Consider the following 22,307-nt stretch of genomic DNA (forward strand, 5'->3'; position numbering starts at 1 on the left):
TTTGATTTAGGCTCATTTGTTAGGATTTTGTCCATGCATTCCTAGCTTTAAATTCAAACTAATGCTATGACGATTTTGCTCAATTAATAATTATTGATTTTTTAATTCATCAATACTTAAAGTGTTTAGGATCTAAAGAAGATTATATTAAGCTATCAAAAATCACTGAGAAATTAATAAACAAACATTAAACTTGTATGGCTCTTTTGTTGTTATTCTATATAATCTAATTTCATGAAGTTTAGAGTGATATATCCTAGTTGATTTATAGCCAAAATCCAGAACATTTTGAAATAAAATATTGACAGTCAATTAAAAACTTTAAAACTCATAAAACTGAACTGGTATTAGAATACATAACTGATTTGTCAGTTTTTTGTGTGTGTTTTCACTGACCACAAGTTTATAGAAGTTACATACTAAGTTTCTCCTCCTTTGGTCCACCTTGATAATGAATGCTTAAGGATTAAGTTTGTCAAGGTTGCTCTCCTTTAGGAGAGAGAATGCGCTGGCCAGGAAGTGCTGACTTCCAGAGCTGACATGAAGCTTTAATATGAAGATTTTCCCAAGGGCCTCATCCACAGACTAAGTCTAGCGACTAACTCCTGGAAAAAGAATTAGATAAACTGATTTGAATAATATGGGCGCTGGAGTAGGAAAGATATAGTTTAAATCACAATTGCTTTCCAGAGTGAACTTGGGTAATTTTTCTAGTCCCCTCCATGCCTCAGTTTAGTTAGTGTTAAAATGAAGATTATAAAACTACTTGCAGAATTATTTTGAGAAGTCAGTAAAAACATGACTATAAAGTGACTAGGACTCTTCCCAATGAGCATTAAGCATCTACAAAAGGTAGCAATTGTCACAGCAATTGTGCTCAGAGATTGATGACATATGCTGTATTGTTGGGGCAAGAAAAACATGATGAGCCAAGACCATGAATAAGTTTTTATGGAATCCAAAAACACACAGAAGATTTCCTGGTAGCTGTATACAACAGAGGCAGTGTAGTAAACAGGCTTCCAAATCTTTTCCTCAAATGATGTGAAATAACTACAGATTTACGAAATGTCTACACAAAACCAAATCCTCAAATTACTTGAAGACTAGAAGATGCTGAATAGGCAAAACAGCTCCCATTGAAAAGAGAAAAATCAACAAATACCAATGCCTCAGTAACATAGGCTTTGACCCTATCCTGGCAAGCAAAGGTAGACCAAGAAAAACTGTGGTGTAGACCAAGGAGGGTAGATACTAGCAAAGGAGTCTGAGCCTGGGATGGACTGACCATCAGAATCTAACCTTATTCTGAAAATACTAAAAAGCAATGGGCAGATCAGAGTACCTCAGAGACCAACAGCAGGAAGCAGGTTTCAAAGAATGAGCACAATTTAAAGGGATAGGGCTGCGATTTAAAGAGATGGGCTCTTTTAAAAGATCAAGATTGATTTAAAAGGACAGGCACAATTTCAAGTGACAGTGTTCCAAATGCATAATTTCTGACAGTGAAAGAAAGTAAAAAGAAGGACGACGTGTCCTTTGGTAATTGGGGAGCGGAGGATAAAAGAAGAAAAGGAAGGAAATTTAGTGTTCTCCAAGACAAAAGAGAACTAAAAAACTAGATGACTCTGAACTGATCCCCCATCATCAAAGCAAGTAAACCAACAAACAAAAACAGCCAAAGCAAGTGGACATAGCTGACTCAACAGAAAATTAACTGGGTATCATTAATTAGAAATCTTGTAAAACATCACAAAGTAATAAATAAGAACAAGAGGAAAATAAAATCAAGAATGAACATTTGCAGAACATCAGTAAATAAAATTTCACATAAATAAACTGAAGAAAATTTCTTTCAGAAAAATCACCATGAAGCAAAAGAAAATTGTTAAGTCTAAACTCTAAACAAAATTAAATATACTCAAACAAGATTTTGAGGCTATGAAAACCAATTTGAATCAGAAATTAAAAACTAAAAACAGAGATAAAGAAAAAAAACAGGGAGAAATGAAAAAAAAAAGTTAATAAAACTCAGGAAAGAAATGGATGAAAAAGGCAAAATCATCAGAGAAATGAAAAAACAAAGTATAAATTGAGTTGCTGAAGGCAGAGTAAGCTCAAATGAAATTTTAATAAGCTATATTAAAGAAAGATAGGAAAACAACCAAGAGCTGATAATAGCTCAAGAACAAAGAGCTATATCAGAAGAATAGAATAGCAAGTTCATAGCTAGACGCAAATACATATGGAAACTTAGTACATGACAAACATGGAATCTCATATCATTAGAGCAGAGAGTGACTTGCTAATAAATGATGCTGGGATAACTAGATAGCTACTTGGAAAAAGATAAAATTAGATCCATTTCTCACAACTGATACAAAAACAAACTCTGAATGAATTTGTCATCTAAACACAGAAAAATGAAACCATAGATATGCAAGAGGAAAATTTGGCTGAATCGCTCTTAAACTTTGGTGCGAGCATAGGCTTTTTAATTTTATTGCTCGGAGGCAATAAAAAAAGGAATGATTTGATTACTTAATAATGGAAAATGTTTACATAATAAAAACAGCATAAACAAAGTCAAAATACAATTTACATAGAAGAAAAGATCCTTAACACATACCATACACAAAGAGCAAACATCCCTAATATATAAAGAACTCTTAAAATTCAGAGACAAATGACTTAAAACCTGGTATTAAAAATTCAAAAACTGGAGTGACGTCAGCATCATGCAGGAGTGAGCTTTCCCCCTTAGACTCTCCCCCTATAAGATACGACTAAAAGGACATTCATATACCAACAGTGGACATTCACAAAACATAGAAGATGTCTGAGAGACCCACATGCCTGAAGGTGGAGGTGCTGGAACCCCTGGAGGAAGTGGAAGGAGGTAAGGAGAACTCCTCTCCTTCCCCAATGACAGTGACTCTGGGACCAGCAAGGCGTGGCTCTCAGAAAGAGGGGAGGAGGGGCAGCCCTCCCTGGGAAAACCATAGCTCTTCAAGTTCCCTCACAGTCTGTGGGAAATTCCCATATGGAGGGGACTGAATTGTTGCAGGGGTGTCTTCATCAAGCTAGCATCCCAGGAGAGCAGATAGTGAGGGAAGAGTGAGAAGCCTCTGGGATCAAGCAGGTGAAAGAAAGAGCCCTTCACCCTGCCTGGCACTCCAGCACAACCGCTGAGCCAGAGTCCCAGTTGATTGTGGCGGGCTCAGAATACACAGCTCTAGACCCCCATCCAGTGGGGGCAGGTGGAAGCTGTGACCAGATATTTTCAGCATGAGGGAAAATAAGCCCACACCCCCAAGCAGTATGAAAACACATCTTAAATCTTCAGACTAGAAGGAAAATGACAAGCACCTAGAAATCAATCCTAAAGGCAGAGAAATTTATAACCTAAACGACAGAGAATTCAAAACAGTTATCATAAAAAAGCTCAATGAATTACAAGAAAATGCAGATAGACAATTCAACGAAATCAGGAACTTCTTCTGAAAGGAGATTGAAACTATAAAGAAAAACCAGTCAGAAATGTAGGAGATGAAAAACACAATGGAAGAGATAAAAAAAAATCTGGACTCTTTAAAGAACAGACCTGACAATATGCAGGAAAGAATTAGCATTATTGAGGACAGGAATGCAGAAATCCTCAATTCTCCAAGAAATATCAGACTCAATTACGAAATGCAACAGAAGGATTATAGGTTTTCCAGAGGGAGAAGAGAGGGAAAAAGGAGCAGAGGGCTTGTTCAAAGAAATAACAGCTGAGACCTTACCAAACCTGGGGAAGGAGCTGGAAATACAAGTGAATGAAGTCAATAGATCTCCTAAATATATCAACATAAAAAGACCCTCTCCAAGGTATGTAGTAGTAAAGCTGGCAAAAGTCAATGACAAAGAACAACTATTCAAGGCAACAAGACAAAAAAAAATAATGTACAAAGTAATTCCTATCAGACTCTCAGCCAATTTCTCAGCAGAAACTTTATAGGCTAGGAGAGAATGGAATGACATATTCAAAATTCTGAATGACAAAAACTTTCAGCCAAGAATACTCTATCCAGCAAAATATCCTTCGGATATGATGGAGAAATAATAAGTATCCCAGATAAACAAAAGCTAAGGGAGTTCATTGCCATCAGACCTCCACTACAAGAAATGCTCAAGAAGGCCCTCATGCCTGAAAAGAAAAAAAGAGAAAGGCGATACAAAACTTTGAGCAAGGAGATAAATAGCTAGACACAATCAGATAAATTGCAGCTCTCTATCAGAATAGGTTAGCAAACACTTAATCATAACATCAAAGATTAAGGGAAGGAAAACACCAAAAATAAATATAACCTCATTACTTTAAAAACAAACTCACAACACAAGATGGAGTAAGTTGTGACAATAATAACTTAGAAGGAGAAGAGGAAAGGGATAGAATCAACTTAGCCTAAGGAAATAAGACACCATCAGAAAATGGACTATCTCATCTATGAGATTTTTTATTCAAACCTCATGGTAACCACCAAACAAACAATCAGAACAGAGTCACGTACGATAAATAAAGAGAAAACTAAAAGAATCATCATACAGAACTACCAAACTGAATTGGTAGTCCGAAACACACAGGATGAGAAACAGAGGAAATGCAGAAGAACCGGAAAACGAGTAATAAAATCACAGAATTAAGCCCTCATATATCAATAATCACTCTAAATGTAAATGGATTGAATTCTCCAATCAAAAGGCACAGAGTAGTGGGATAGATTAAAAAACAATCTCCAACAATATGATGCCTCCAGGAAACACATCTCAGCTCTAAAGAGAAACACAGGCTCAGGGTGCAAGGATGGAAGACAATACTCTAAGCTAATGGTAAACGAAAGCAGGTGTTGCCATACTTAGACAAAGTACACTTCAAGATAAAACAAGTAATGAGAGACAAAGAGGGACAATATATAACAATAAAAGGGACACTCCATCAAGAAGACATATCACTTTTAAATATATATGCACCCAACACAGGAGCACGAAAGTACATAAACTATTGACAAACCTAAAAGGAGACATTAACAACAACACAATAAGAGTAGGGGATCTTAATACCCCACGTACATTGATGGATAGATCACCCAGACAGAAAGTGAATAAGGAAATAGTGGATTTAAAAGAAAAACTAGACGAGATGTATGTAACAGATATATATAGAGAGAGCTCCATCCAAACATAGCAGATTACACATTCTTCTCAAGAGTGCATGGAACATTCTCTAGGATAGACCATATGTTGGGAAACAAGGCAAGCCTCTATAACTTTAAGAAGATTGAAATCATAACAAGCATCTTTTCAGACCATAATGCTATGAAACCAGAAATCAACTACAAGAAAAAAACCAGGAAAGTGACAAAGATCTGGAGACTAAACAAGATGCTACTGAACAACCAATGGATCACTGAAGGAATTAAAGGATAAATCAAAAAATATCTGGAGACAAATGAAAATGAAAATACACCATAGCAACTCATATGGGATGCAGCCAAAGCAGTCCTGAGAGGGAAACTCATAGCAATTCAGGCCCACCTTAACAAACAAGAAAAATTCCAAATAAGCAACCTTAAACTAACAGAATCAGAAAAAAACAAAGAAAGCCCAAAGTCACTAGAAGAAGGGAAATAATAAAAAAACAGACCAGAAATAAATGAAATTGAAACCAAAAAAAAAAAAAAAAAGTAGAAAGGATCAAGGAAACAGTGGCTCTTTGAGAAGATAAACAAAATTGACAAATCCTTAGCCAGACTCACTAAGAAAAAGAAAAGCCTCAAATAAATAAAATTATAAATGAAAGAGGAGAAATTACAATGGATACCCCAGAAATACAAAGGATTATAAGAAAATGCTATTAAAAACTATATGCCAATAAATTGGACAACCTAGAAGAACTGGATAAATTCTTAGACTCACACAACCTCTCAAAACTGAATCAAAAAGAAATAGAGAATCTGAATAGACAAATCACAAGTAAAGAGATTGAAACAGTAATAAAAAACCTCCCAAAAAATAAAAGTCCAGGACCAGATGGCTTCTCAGGAGAATTTCACCAAACATTCAAAGAATATTTAATACCTATTCTTCTGAAACTATTCCAAAAAATAGAGGAAGATGGAACACTTCCTAACACATTCTATGAGGCCTAAGTCACCCTGATACCAAAGCCAGACAAGGACAATACAAAGAAAGAAAATTACAGGCCAATATCACTTATGAACATAGATGCAAAAATCCTCAACAAAATATTGGCAAACCAAAAACAGCAATAGATTAAAAAGATCATACACCATGATCAAGCGGGATTTATACCAGGGACACAAGGATGCTTCAACATCCACAAATTAATCAATGTGATACACCACATTAACAAAACGAGGAATAAAAGCCACACAATCATCTCAATAGATGCAGAGAAAGCATTTGACGAGATCCAAGATCCATTTATGATAAAAAACTCTCAACAAAATGGGTATAGAAGGAAAGCACCTCAACATAATAAAGGTATATATGACAAACCCACAGCCAACATCACAGTCAACAGGGAAAAATTGAAAGCCATTCCTCTGAGAACAGGAACAAGACAAGGGTGCCCACTCCTGCCACTTTTATTCAACATAGTTCTGGAGGTTTTGGACAGAAAAATAAGGTAAGAGAAAGGAATAAAAGGAACCCAAATAGGCAACGAAGAGGTGAAACTCTCACTGTTTGCACACAACATGATTTTATATATAGAAAACCCTAAAGAATCCAGTGGAAAATTATTAGAAATAATCAACAACTACAGCAAAGTTGCAGGGTACAAAATCAACTTACAAAAATCAGTTGCATTTCTATACTCTAAAAATGAACTAACAGAAAGAGAAAGCAAGAAGACAATCCCATTTACAATTGCAGCAAAAAGAATAAAATATCTAGGAATAAATTTAACCAAGGAGGTGAAAGACCTATATGATGAAAGCTATAAGACATAATTGAGTGAAATCAATGATGACATAAAGAAATGAAAAGATATTCCATGCACATGGATTGGAAGAATCAACATAGTTAAAATGTCCATACTACCTAAAGCAATCTACAGATTCAATGCAATCTCAATCAGAATCCCAATGACATTCTTCACAGAAATAGAACAAAGAATACTAAAATTCATATGGGGCAACAAAAGACCCCGAATAGCCAAAGCAATCCTGAAAAAGAAGAACAAGGCTGGAAGCATCACAATCCCTGACTTCAAAATATACTACTAAGCAATAGTAATTAAAACAGCATGGCACTGATACAAAAACAGACACACAGATCAAGGGAACAGAATTGAAAGTCCAGAAATAAAACTTCATATCTATGGGCAACTAATCTTTGACAAAGGAACAAAGAACATACAATGGAGAAAGGAAAGTCTCTTCAATAAATGGTGCTAGGAAAACTGGACAGCCACAAAAGAATGAAAGCAGACCATCTTCTTTTGCCGTACACAAAAATTAACTCAAAATGGATCAAAGACTTGAAGGTAAGACCCAAAACTATAAAACTCCAGAAGAAAATACAGGCAGTACACTGTTTGACATTAGTCATAGAAGGATCTTTTCAAATTCCACGTCTACTCAGACAAGGGAAACAAAAGAGAAAATAAACAAGTGGGACTTCATCAGACTAAAGTACTTCTGCAAGGCAAAGGAAACCAGCATCAAAATGAAAAGATAACCCACCAGCTGGAAGAAAATATTTGCAAATCATATATCTGACAAGAGGTTAACCTCCATAATATTTAAAGAACTGACACAACTGAACAACAAAACAACAAACAACCCAATCAAAGAATGGGCAGAGGATATGAACAGACATTTTTCCAAGGAAGATATACAGATGGCTAATAGACACATGAAAAGATGTTCAACATTGCTAATCATCAGGGAAATGCAAGTCAAAACTACACTAAGATAACACCTTACACTCGTTAGAATGGCTATAATCACCAAGACAAAAAATAAGAAATGTTGAAGAGGTTGTGGAGGAAAGGTAACCCTCTTTCACTGCTGGTGGGAATGCAAACTGGTGCAGCTTCTATGGAAAACAGTATGGAGATTCCTCAAAAAAATGAAAAATAGAAATACCTTATGATCCAGCGATCCCACAACTGGGTATATATCCAAAGAACTTGAAATCAACAATCCAAAGAGGGTTATGCACCCCTATGTTCACTGCAGCATTATTCACTATAGCCAAGAAGTGAAAGCAATCCAAGTGTCCCTCACCTGATGATTGGATAAAGAATATGTGGTATACATATATACAATGGGATACTACTCAGCCATTAAAAAAGACAATATCATCCCATTTGCAACAACATAGATTGACCTGGAAGGTGTTATCTTAAGCAAAATAAGCCAGACAGAGAAAGATAAACACCATATGATTTCACTCATGTGTGGAAGATAAAGTAACACACGGACAGAGAGAACAGTTTGGTTGTTACCAGGGGAAAAGGGGTTGGTGGGTGGGCACAAGGGGTGAAGGGGTGCATTTATGTGGTGACTGACAAATAATAATGTACAAGTGAAATTTCACGGTTATAAACTATTATGACATCAATTAAAAAAAGATAGAAGTATAGACGGGCAGTTTGACAACCAGGCCCAAAGGAAAAATAAAAAAGACAACAAATAACAAGGGTTGGCAAGGATGTGGAGAAAAGGGATCCCTTGTGTACTGCTGGTCAGAATGTAAATTAGTGCAACCACTATGGAAAACAGTATGGCGGTTTCTCAAAAAATTAAAAATAGAACTACCATATGATCCAGCAATTCAACTTCTGGGTTTTTATCCAAAGAAAATGAAAACACTAATTCAAAAAGATATATGCACCTCTGCATATATCACTGCAGCATTATTTACAAAAGCCAAGATATGGAAGCAACCTCAGTGTCCATTGGTAGATGAATGAATAAAGAATGTACATTCATAGATACACACACAATAGAATATTACTCAGCCATAAAAAATAAACGAAATCCTCCCATTTCCAATAACATGGATAGATATGAGGGTGTTATACTAAGTGAAATAAGCCAAAAAAAGAAAAATACTATATAATTTCACTTATATATGGAATCTAAAAAAGGCAAAACAAATGAACAAACATAACAAAACAGACTCACAGATAAAGAGAACAAATTGGTGGCTGCCAGAGGGGAGGGTGGTGGAGAGAAGGCAAAATAGGTGAATGGTATAAGAGGTACAAACTTCCAGTCATAAAATAAATAAGTCAAGGGGATGTAATGCACAGCATAGGAAATAGTCAACAATATTGTAATAACTTTGTATGAGGACAGATTGTAACTAGTCTTATCAGGCTGATCATTTTGTAATGTAAATAAATGTTGAATCACTATGTTGTACACCTGAAACTGATACAATTTTGTATGTCAACTATACTTCAATAAAAAAAAGAAAGAAATTATCAGAGCCTGAAGTTCTCCTCATGAGGTTTTTAACTATGAATCAATTTCTTTAATAGGTATATTTCTTGGGGTCGGCCCCATGGCTTAGCAGTTAAGTGCGTGCGTTCCGCTACTGGCGGCCCGAGTTCAGATCCTGGGTGCGCACCGACGCACCACTTGTCCAGCCATGCTGAGGCAGCGTCCCACATACAGCAACTAGAAGGATGTGCAACTACAACATACAACTATCTACTTTGGGGAGAAAAAGGGGGGGAGGAAGAGGAGAATTGGCAATAGATGTTAGCTCAGGGCCGGTCCTCCTCAGCAAAAAGAGGAGGATTGGAATGGATGTTAGCTCAGGGCTGATCTTCCTCACAAAAAAAAAAAAAGGTATATTTCTTGAGCGAGCTTTGGTAGCTTGTGTCCATAAAAGAATTTGTCCATTTCACCTAAGCTGTTGAATTTATTGGCATAAAGTCACTAACAATACTCCTTTATTTATTTATTTTTTGGCAAGGAAGATTGTCACTGAGCTAACACCTGTTGCCAATCTTCCTCTTTTTTTGCTTGAGGAAGGCTGTTGCTGAGCTAACATCTGTGTCAATTGTCCTCTATTTTATACGTGGGATGCCACTATAGCATGGCTTGATGAGCAGTGCGCAGGTACATGCCTGGGATCCAAACCCGTGAACCCCAGGCCACGGAAGTGGAGCATGAGAACTCAACCACTACGCCACCGGGCCAGCCCCTAACAACACTCCTTTATTACCTATATAATGTCTGTAGGATCTGCAGTGATGTTTCCTCTTTCATTCCTAATATTGGTAATTTGTGTCTTCTTTTTCTTGATCACTTTGCTTAGAGGTTTGTTAATTTTATTGTTTTCTTAAAGAACCAGCTTCTGGTTTCACTGGTTTTCTGTATTGTCTTTACATTCTATTTCCCTGATTTTTGCTCGTATCTTTAATTTCCCTCCTTTTGCTTATTTTGAATTTAATTAGGCCTTCTTTTTAAAGTTTCTTAAGATGGAAGCTCAGGTCATTATTAATTTTAGACCTTTTTTCCTTTTCTAATATAAACATTTGATTCTATAAATTTCTAAGCATTATTTAGCTGTACCCCACAAATTTTTATATGCTTCACTTTTATTTTATTTAAAGTATTTTCTAATTTCCCCTGTGATTCCTTTTTTGACCCATGGGTTATTCAGAAGTGTGCTGCTGAATTTTCAAACATATTGGAATTTTCCAGTTATTTTGCTGTTACTGATTTTTAGTTTAATTCTGGTGTGGTCAGAGAACACACTCTGTATGAGTTCAATCCTTTAAAACTTATTTACACTTGTTTTATGGTCCAGAATATTTGTGAATGTTCCACATGTGCTTGAAAATAATGTGTATTCTACTGTTCCTTGGTAGAATGTCCTATAAATGTCAGTTAGGTTAATTTGGTGAATAGTGTTAAAGTTTTCCATGTCCTTACTGATATTTTGTCTACTTTTTCCATTTCTCTACTGAGAGGGGGAATTGAGCTTTCCAACTATAATTGCAGATTTATCTACTTCTCCTTTCAGTACCATAGATTTTTTTTCTCTTCCATATTGAAGTTCTACATTTAGAATTGCTGTATCCTCTTGGTGAACTGACACCTTGATCATCATAAAATGTTTCTTTTTACCCCAGTAATATTCCTGGTTCTGAAGTGTACTGTCTGATATTAATATAGCCACTTCAGTTTTCTTTGTACTAGTTGGCATATATTAGTATATTGTTTCCATCCATTCACTTTCAACCTATCTGTATTATTATATTTAAAAACACTGTTATCCTTTTGCTTTATTTGGGTCTTTTTGTTATATCTTTGATTTCTCTCATTATGCTCTTGTTTTCTGTTATATTTTTCCACATATTTGTAAGATTTATAATAATGTTTTAAGGTTGTCTGCTAATTCTATCATCTCTCTCGTTTTGGATATGTTTCTATGATTGGGCTTTCTCCCTGTTGTGGGTTCCCTGCTTCTTTGCACGCCTGGTACCTTTCAATTGTGAATTATACATTGTTGAGCATTACTCCCATAACAAGCATTGAACCTGGTTCAGGCATGCAGTTAAGTTTCTTGCAGATTGATCCTTTTGAATCTTTGTTTTCAAGGTTTGTAAGGGGGGATCTAGAACAAACTTTACTCTAGAACTAATTTAGTATCGGTTCCTGTCAGCCTCCAGAACCTCCTTCAATACTTCTTGTACTGCAAGTCTGCTGGTGACACATAACTCTGCCTTTTTTCAAAAAAAAAAAATTGAAATTGTTCTCCATTTCATCTTCAATTTCTGAAGGATATTTTTGTTGGATACAGAATTTTAGGTTGCCTTTCATTCCCCAACACTTTAAAGATGTCATCTCCCTATCTCCTAGCTTGGATAGTTTTTGATGAGAAGTCATCATTTTTCCTTTCTGCATAATGTGCTACTTTTTCTTCAGTTTGCTTTTAAGATTTTCTTTTTACCTTTGGTTTTCAGCAATTTGAATATAATGTTCAACATAAGTGTGTTCACACTGCTTGTGATGTGCTGAGCTTTCCGGGTCTTTTTTATAGGTTTCCTTCTCTGTTGAGATCTTTTTCCGCATATTATGGCCATCTTTTCCTTTAAATTCTTGAACTTATGTATCTTAGCTTTTAAAATTCTTGTTTGCTACTTCCAAAATCTGTCATCTCTTGATCTGTTTCTATTCACTTTTTTCCTCCTAGGTATGGATCACATTTGCTTCTTCATATATGTGCTAATTTTTTATTGTATCTTCAACATTGTAGATACTACACTGAGAGTTTGGATTGTGCCGACTTCCTTTAAAAAGTGTTGAGCTTTGTTTTAGCAGGCAGTTAATTTACTGGAAACTCAGCTTGATTCTGTCCAAGTTTGTTTTAGGATTTGTTAGGGTGGCCCTTCTGAGGTCTCAACAAAATGCTGGGAAGTTCCACAAGGTGTCCCTACTCTGGCATATCAGGACTCAAATGTCTCCCAGCATTACGCAACCTCTAGAATCTCCATTCAGCTCACAGTCCCACTCTTCTACCCCGGTAGTTGCTCTCTACTAGCCCTCACTGAATCTCATGCTGGACACATGTAGCTTAATATATGGCCAAAGACTCAAAGGTTTCTTAGGCAGATTTCTGGTGCCCCATCTCTGCACAGCAACCCCACTCCTGTACCCTGCCCCACAATTTATAGCCACCCCAGCAAACCCAAACTTCTACCTTTATTTCCTCTGCCTAGTGATACCACTGTTCTCTGCTGGGTTTGTATTCCATGTACCGAAGTTTACAAAACATCCCCAGCCAGTAAGCTAGAATGAATATGTAGTCACCTCATATATTTCTCTTTTCTCAAAGATCATAGCCCTGCGCCATCTGTTGTCCAATGCCTGAGAACAGTTGTTTCAAATATTTTTTCCAGTTTATAGTTGTTTCATCTTGGGAGCACAAGTATGATACTCATTCTTCTGAAACGAAAATCACAAGTCCTAGATTCTGCTTTTTTTAATCATAAAATACCTTTTCTTGGTCTTTGAATAACTTTTTGGCATACATTTAACTTTGATATTAATTCATCAAATTGTTCAACAAATATTTATTAAGCACTTTATAGCTTTCATGTATCATTTTGGTTTGAAAATGACAGACACTTTTTTCCTTTGGAGCACAGAAGACAGACAGTTTAAACAAAAAAGTAGAGAAAGGTGCATTAAACATCATCATACGAGAAGTACGTGGTGCTTTGGAAGCACAAAGTAGGGGCATCTAACCTATGCAGGAGAGTTCTGGGAAGGTTTTCTAAAGGAAGTGAATGTTTAAATTGAGACCTGAAAGATGAGCAAGAGTTAGCCAGATGAAAAGATCTGAGTCATTGAACGGCTAAAGTAATTTCAGAATGTTTGGTGCAGAAAGTAGGGAAATGGGGAGTGATGACAGAAAATGGTTCCAGTAATTAACCTTCTGAAACATGTTAAACGTTTTGGACTTAAGGCAATGGAAAGCCACTAAAGGGTTTAATTCAAGGGAAAAGCATGCAGTAGACATGCATTTTAGAAGAATCATTTTGTTTTTAGGGGAAAGAGACTGGACTGAGGCAAGACAGGAAGAAGGGAGTAATCCAGGAGAAACAGGAAGACAGCCTAGATAAGAGCTTTAGCATTGAGGATGGAGGTAAAGAAGGAGAAGTTGCTGGACTGGCTGCTCACAGAAGTAGTCTCTTAGGATATAGACATCTCAGTGAGGAGGTGGCCAGATTGATATTTAGCTTTGAAAGCCCAGGGACTTGATTCTATCATTTCATCCCAAGGAAAGCGGCTGCTAAAGTTTTAATCCACAGTAGTTAAACAAAGGAGTTACGTATCTCTCTACCAGAAAACGAGTTAATTTGTTTACAATGTGCCTGACTAGCAGGCCAAACACACATATTTGTTCTCCACAGCATCTACTTTTCTGGGACTTAGCTACCCGGCAAGCATCAAATTAGTAAATAGAATTCAAGCAAAGGTTATCTTGTAGCATTTCAATCACAATATTGTTGTTGAGGTTCTTATTGAGGAAAAATCACTTCAAAAAGGATAATTTAGATTGAGTTAATTTATTAAGGCAGAGAAATATATATTACACTTTAGAACAATTTCTATCCAAAAGAATAAAGCAATAAAAAATAAAATAAGCCCTTCCCTTTCCAAGCAATCTAGTTGTAAAACCATTACACGGGGCAGAAGAAGGTACGTGTTCATGCTAGCTGGAGGTGGCGGGACATGGTAGCTCAGACTAGAGCAGGATAACTGAGCTTAAGTAGGCTAGGAGGGTATCAACATGGGGAGACAGTTTGGCTCAGGATTTCAAGAGCCCAAGGATGTCAGAGTTCAGGGAGGATGGAAAGGGCATCTGTGAGTAGGGATGACCCAGCTGAGGAGAAGGAGGGTGTTCACACTGGGGGAAGGCATAATGTGGGGATTCAGAGCCCAACAATGCTGAGGAGTGAATTCACATGAGGGAGAAGTCTGCTGGGGGAATTCAGATCCTAGATTAGAGATGGCATCCCTACAAGAGGCCACCTGGTAAAGAGATGGGGGCTGGCCCAGTGGCGTAGTGGTTAAGTTCACATGCTCCGTTTTGGCAGCCCGGGGTTCACAGGTTCAAATCCTGGGTGTGGACTGACACACTGCTCATCAACCCATGCTGTGGCGGTGTCTCACACACAAAATAGAGGAAGACGGGCACAGATGTTAGCTCAGAGCCAATCTTTCTCAGCAAAAAAGAGAAAGACTGGCAACAGATGTTAGCTCAGGGCCAATCTTCCTCACCCACCTACCCCCAAAAAAAGAGTATCAGAGGCAGAGAAGGGTAAGTTGTACATGGGTGGGGAACGGGGAAGTGATCTAGAATGGGAATTCAGAGCCCAGACAGAATGGGAAAACATCCATGTGAGGGTGCCAGTACGAGGAATTAGAGCCAAGCAGGGTGAGGAGGGCTTGCACATGAGGGTGGAGTCAGTCCAGCATAGGGTGCTGGAGCCCTAGTGCAGTGAGAGGGATTGATCAAATAGGTAAATATATAAAGAACATAATCAATTCCTTGCTTCCCAGTCTTTTCACTTTATTTACCAGCCAAACCCCTAACCTTGATTAAATCCAACTTTCCAACTTACTCGGTGCTTGCCATTGAACAGTTGAACAAGACTGAAGAAACATAACCATGACTGGTTTCCCTATAAATTTTCACCCAAAACCTCAAGTGACCCCCCTGACACTGTTTTGTAACCCTATAACACTTCCCTAATCAACTTACTCTCTGAGATAAAAACTACTTTCCTAGCCTCGATCAATCCCTTCTCCCACCCTCAACCAATGATTTCACTTCTTTTTTCCACTGAGAATATAGGAACAATCGAAAGAGAACTTAGACATTCTCTCACCACTACATTTACCAGTTAGATACTCTGCCTGCATCCTCTTAAAATGGATAAACAGTGTGTGCTCCTGTTAACTCCTCCAGATAGAGCCTATCTCTTCTTGCCCACTCAGGGATTTTACTCTGCAATTATCCCCTCTTCTGTATCAATTTTTCCTTCTATTCAGGGTCATTCCTACCAGTCTATAAATGTCCTAGTATCTCTCACTTTTAAAAACACAACATATGGGAACAATATGGGATAAAGAAACAGCCGAGGAAATAAGCATCCAGGTAATTTACAGTATCAGCTAGAAGCAAAAAAACTGATGAGAGGCAGACAACAGAGAAATGAGCTTCTGAGGGTTCAGATCAACTGAGGAGATGTGAATGTGGTCAGAGGAAGAATGAGAAGGACTGAGGTAGCCAAAAGTTTGAAGGACATAGAGGAGAAAGGGGGTAGTTAGGCAAATGGAGCAACATGGAAATCAAAGTTCCTAAGAAGACAGAAACAACTACAGATAGGTAAGAAAGATGGGTGAGGAGCGCCAGAAAAACTCAGGTGTTTAAGACAAGGTAAATGGTACTAGGTGCAGGGACAAGTTAAAACAGAGGAAAGGAAAGACAAGAGAAGCTGAAGATATAAGAGGGTGAGAGGAACTGAAATGATGAGAAGAACATAGCAGACTGGGAAAACTGAGAAGATGTGGGCAATTCAGGTGGGGGGAAGGGCTCCACCCACAGGAGCAGGTGTGAGTGACTCAGGAGAGAAGAGCTGATAAAACAGTGTGAGTGGGAGCTCAGGACTGGGAAATGAGAGCAGCTGAAAAGTGGGTAGTAAGTGAAGAGAGCTAAACCATCAAGGCCAGAAGAACCACAGGGAGGACATGAGCAGACAGATGAGAAAAACAGCTCTAAAAAGATAAAAGCATTTGGAAAAAGGAGTGGGTGATAGATTGAGATTGGCAGAGATACTAGAGGATCAGTTAACATGGAAACATCCAGAAAATAAAAAAATAACAAAACAAAAACAATATCCAACAAAACTCTCTTTGATCCTGCAAACCTTTTCGGCTACTACACTCTCTCTTTTATAGCAAAACTCATAAAACAATTCAGTGTTTCACTTCACTTAGCTACTGTTTTCTCAGATTACTAACACTGGTTTTGTCAAGATCACCAATGGCTTCCACATAGCCAAGCCCTCCTCCTACTTGAGCTATCAATATATTTGACACAGTTGATGACTCCTTTCTTCTTGTAACACCTTACTCTCTTGTCTTTCCCAGTTTTCCTTATTTTATGCTTATTTTCCTTATTTATTTTATGCTGGCTCCTCCTCTACGTTCCTATTTCTAAGTGCTAATGTGATCTAGGTTTAGATGTTGGATCTCTTCTCTATATTCACTCCCTATGTAATCCCATCAGGCTTTAAAACTAACTATATACAACTAACATCAATGATTTCTAATTTTCTTTCTCTAGCTCAAACCTCTCCCCTGGACATACTTCTCTTTGCCTACTGGATATCTCCTTTGCGTATCTAACAGATATCCCAAATTTACGTGTTTAAATGAGAGCCACTCAAACCTTTTCCAGAGTTTCTCCATTACAATAAATGACAACACTATTTTATCTATTTGGTCAAGTCAAAAATCTTGGAGTTATGCTTGATGCTTCTACTTCTCTTGTACGCCATTATCCAAACTGTTAGCTAACCTGTTGGTCCTACTTTTAAAATATATCCCAAATCTAAGCATTTCTCACCATTTCTATCACTACCACCTTAATCAAACCACCAATATTTCTCACCTGGATTATCACAAAATCCCCTTTATTAGTCTCTGCCCTTCTACCCTTTCGATCAACAGTCTTCTCTCAGCAGCCAGACTGATCACTTTAAAATATAGATCACGCCCTTTTCCTGCTTAAAATCCTCCAATAGATTCTTATTTAAATAAGAATACCATCCAAGGTCCTACAGGATCTAGTCCATTCTCTCTCTCTGACAATTTTCTACCAGTCTTCCCCCCCACCATTTTGCTCCTCCTTGTGGTTCCTTGAACACACCCAGCATTATCTTACCTCAGGAATTTTGCATTTAGTATTAACACTGCCTGCAACGTTCTTTCCCCAGATCTTGAATGACTCACTCCTTCTTGAATGAATGAATATTTAAAAGATAACTCTGGCTGCTGTGTGAAAAAGAGAGAACTTTTCATGACTACTAGAACAGTTCAAAAGGAAGAAGATGGTGGCTTGGACCAGGAAAGGAGCAGTGAAAATAGAATGAAGGACAAATTCTGGACATATTTTAGAAGAGTAGCTAAGAAGTGCTCATGAATTGGAGAGAGGGTGAGATGAAGGAATCAATCAAAGGATGTTCTAGCACGAGCAAATGTTTGGATGATGACATCATTTATTAAACTGGAAAGTACTGAAGTAGTCAACAGGCTTGAGAATGTGAGAGGGATGCGGGGTACAGGGAAGCAAGAGTTCTGTTTTGAACATGTTAAATTTGAGATGCCAGTAAATATTCAAACAGCCGGACATACACGTCTAAAGTTTAGGAAAGAAGTTAGGGTTAAATATATAATTTTGGAAGTCATCAACATATAACCAGTAATTAAAGCCATGAGACTGTGGGAGATCAAGATTTGGCCACTCTGAAATATATCTCTTTACCTTGATTGTTGTCTCTGAGGACATTTGACCTCCCCCACTAACTGCCTAAAGAATTTGACATAGTAACTCCTTCCTGGAACAGATCTTCTACCTGATGGCTGTAATATAACGTAAAATAGATGTTACAATAAAAAAGGCACCAAAAAGCCCATCTTATCGGAAGTTCTGTCTCTCTGGCCACATTCTCTGGATGGCCCTGCAAGGAGCTGCCAGAAAAACATTTACATTTAGAAGGGAAATCTCCATTTGTAAAGGTATCTCCCTCTCTGTATTGGGAAGAGGGGGGATGACCTCATTTCTAGAAACTTATCAATGTGGAAGGTGAGGCCTTAAATCTGCATAATAACCTTACTCTTGTTTACTGTGCTTTAGTGGTAATCTCCTGTAACTCACTCCCCCCCACCACCAACATCCTCCTTTGTCATTGGATGAACATGGTATTTAAGACGAGAATTTCTGCTATTGTGTTGAGAAACGCAGTGTCCCTGGTTTCTCCCATGTATACATGTTATTAAACTTGGTATTATTTTCTCCTGCTAACCTGTCTTGTTAATTATTTGGCCAGCCATAAGAACCTTAAGGGAAAGGGCAGAGGGGGATTCTCCCTCTTCCCCCACAAGATTCAATGAGATTACCCAAGAAAAGTTGCACAAAAGTAGACTCAGCAAAGGAGACTAAGGTGCTGCCAGTGAAAAATGAGGTATGAGATTACAGTGTCATGGAAGCCAAGAGAGCAATGTTATTTAAAAAGGGAATAACCAACTATACCAAATCTGCTGAGAAGTAACAGAATTAGAAAATGACCACTTTATCTGGCAACACGGAGATTACTGGTGACCTTGCAAGGGCAGTTTTTTGAGGGAAAAAAAAGAAACTCTGAACAGAGTAGGCTAAGGAAAAAAATGGGAAGCAATGAGTGAAGACAAGGAGTACATACAACTCCTGTGAATTTTGCTATCAACTAGCACAAAGAGATAGTAGCCAGAGGGTGATATGGAGTAAAAGGAGAGTTTTTTTGTTTGTTTTGTCTGTAGATTGGAGCTACCAGAGCATGTTTATATGCTTATGTGAATGATTCTATAAAGAGGGAGAAACTGCTAATGCAGGAGCAAGAGGAAACAATGGAAAAGCAAAATGCTTGAGCTGACAAAAGGAATTGACCGGATCCAGCCTCCAAGAGGAGTTGGTTGATCTTTAGATGAAACAATAAACAATGTACCCTTAATACAGGAGGGAAAACAGATAGTATGGGTACATATGCAGGGTAGTTTGGTAGATGTCATGATCAGAAAATAAGGGACTTTTCATCTGATTCCTCCTATGTTCTCAATAAAGTACAAGGCAAGATCATCAATTGAGGAGAGCAGATTGTAGGTTTAAGGAGAGAGAAGGTGTGAAATAGTCATTGTAGACAGAGCTCAGTAAATGTACTAAATGATTTTACTCTTTCTAAGTGGAAAATTAATAAACACTTTCATAATCACAGAGTTATATTCAGTTATATAAAAGCAGAAACAACTTAAATGACCATCAACAGGGAATTAATTAAATAAACTATACAATATAAACTCAAAGGAATACTATATAGCAATTAAAAATAATGAAATAAGTGTAAATATATATATTAACATACTGCTGTATGTTACTAAATAAATATTTGATTGTACAAGGGTATAAAATTCTATTGATGTGTTAAAATATTTATGTGAGAGTATTTATATCCACACAGATATGTTTTTTATAAACAGAAAAAAAACTGGAAAAAATATACAATGAACTCTTAAGTGGAGGGTGGGAGGGTACTGAATTATGAAAGGCATATGACCTCACTATAGATATATGAAACAAGAAAAACCTATAGGCCAAAATATGTATAGAACATTCTATCTACTTCACACACATTAACAGTATAAACACCATAATTCAAGCAAAGACTCATACACAAAGACTTTCATCACAGTACACTTTAATGTGCCATGGTACATAATGATGAAAAACATGGTCATTCTAATCAAAAACTAAAAGCAATACAAATGTTAAGAAAACTGTGCAATTATTAAAAATGTTCATAAAAGGTCATATATTTTAAGTGGGAAATATTTCAGACATACAAAAAAATATAAAGATTAAAAGAAGCACCCATGTACCAAACACCTAGATTAAGTAATATAGTTTTTTAATGACATGGGACTTATGATAATGTTAAGTGGAAAAAACCCTCAGAATACAAAATTAAGAGTATGACTTCAGCTATGTAAGACAGTATGTAAAGAAGAAAATACATGAAAAAGTCTACAATGGTTGTCACTGGCTGCTAAGACTTTGATATTTCTTTATATTTTTCCCCTGCCAGGTTTTCTACAATAAGCTATTAGCACTTTATAATTATAAAAATTTTACTTTAAAAATACCAAATTTTACTAGCACCATTACCTTGGGATCATGAACAAAAGTATTTCCTTTGGTTCCAGGAGGGAAATCTCCAGTACAAACATATTTTAGACATTCAATAACGGTCTAAAGAAATAGAAAGTTATATTATTTAGGTATGAGAGAACCAGAAGTTTATCATAAAAAGTTAATTCATTATAAAAATATTATCTACCATAGAGACTATAAAAGATATGATCAGATAAAATTTCACATTACAAAACCTGTAATGTAGATATGATTAAGTATTAAAAAAATTCTCCACTTCCAATTAAAACCCTTTAAACTAACTTAATAACAATGGCTAATGTAAAACATGGCAACCACAGTTGATAACACTGTACTGTATAAGTGAAACTTGCGGAGAGTAGAACTTAAATGTTCTCAGCAAAAAAAAAATAAAAGATAAATATGTGAGGTGATGGATGTGTTAATTAACTAGATGGAGGAATCCTTTCACAATGTATACATATATTCTAATCACCACGACGTATATCACAATGTATACATATATTCTAATCACCACGACGTATACTTTAAATATCTTACAATTTTATATGTCAATTATACCTCAACAAAGCTGAAATTTTTGAAAAAGTAAAGAAAAAAAACAAACCAAAACCCAATGGCTTGGGCCGGCCCCATGGTTTAGCGGTTAAGTGCACACGCTCCGCTGCTTGGCGGCCCGGGGTTCGGATCCCGGGTGCGCACCAATGCACCGCTTCTCCGGCCATGCTGAGGCCCATCCCACATACAGCAACTAGAAGGATGTGCAGCTATGACATACAACTATCTACTGGGGCTTTGGGGGGAACAAATAAATAAATAAATAAAATTATAAAAAAAAAAACCCAACGGCTAATAGTTACACCGACTTTACTATATGCCAGGTATTACACTAATCACTTTTACACTAATCACTTTTACATACATTATCCACTTAATTCTCAATTAATCCTAGGCGGTAGAAACTCTTTTCATCTCCATTTTATAAATGAGAAAACTAAGGCACAGCGCATTTAGGTCGCTCTTGCCCAGTCACACAGCTAATAAGGGGTGAAGCAAAAAATTTGTATTCAGGCAGCTCGTACTCATAAACACCAATCTCCCTTCCAGTAGAGCACTTCATACAATGGTAGGTACATGACAGGCACTCAATAAATAACATTTTTACATAAACAAAAGCAGACAAGAGTCTGGCATTCAACTGTCAACACTAAACCTCATCTCTTTCTCCATGCCTCATTTACTCTTCTCCCTGTTACCCCGACAGTGCCTTGCTTTTTCTCAAGCCACCCTTTCAGACTACACATCCTCTTGGCTATACTTTTCCCGTAACTGCATGCCATTCCAGGGCCCAACTCAAATTTCTAAATCTTCCCAGGGCTTTAAAAAGTCACAGTTCTAAGTTGTGCTCCAATCTTCTATTTTGACTAAGTAAGAGCATCCTAAGAACAAAATAGCTTTCCCATTTAACTACGCCCCACCGCATCATTTAGTTTCATTCTAAAATGAAGTCATTTATTTCCCATCTATTATGTTTAGACAGTCGGCATACTTAGAAACTCTTCTTAGACAGTCACATATTTATCATATTTTATAACCACTTAAGAAAGTCCTGTATTGGGACAACTACCAGGAAGCGCTATGCTTTGGGAGCAAACGCCGACACAAAGGTTTCCCGGAGGACTGAGCTCGCTGAGCGGGCGCGGCCTAGCTCCCGCTCTCAAGTGAACCTTGTCCACTGGACAGGCCTGGACACCCTCACGAGGCCGGGTCCAGGC

Source organism: Ceratotherium simum, chromosome 19 (assembly GCF_057802395.1).
Source record: "Ceratotherium simum simum isolate JZ-2026a chromosome 19, ASM5780239v1, whole genome shotgun sequence".
In the NCBI taxonomy this organism is placed as follows: Eukaryota; Metazoa; Chordata; class Mammalia; order Perissodactyla; family Rhinocerotidae; genus Ceratotherium; species Ceratotherium simum.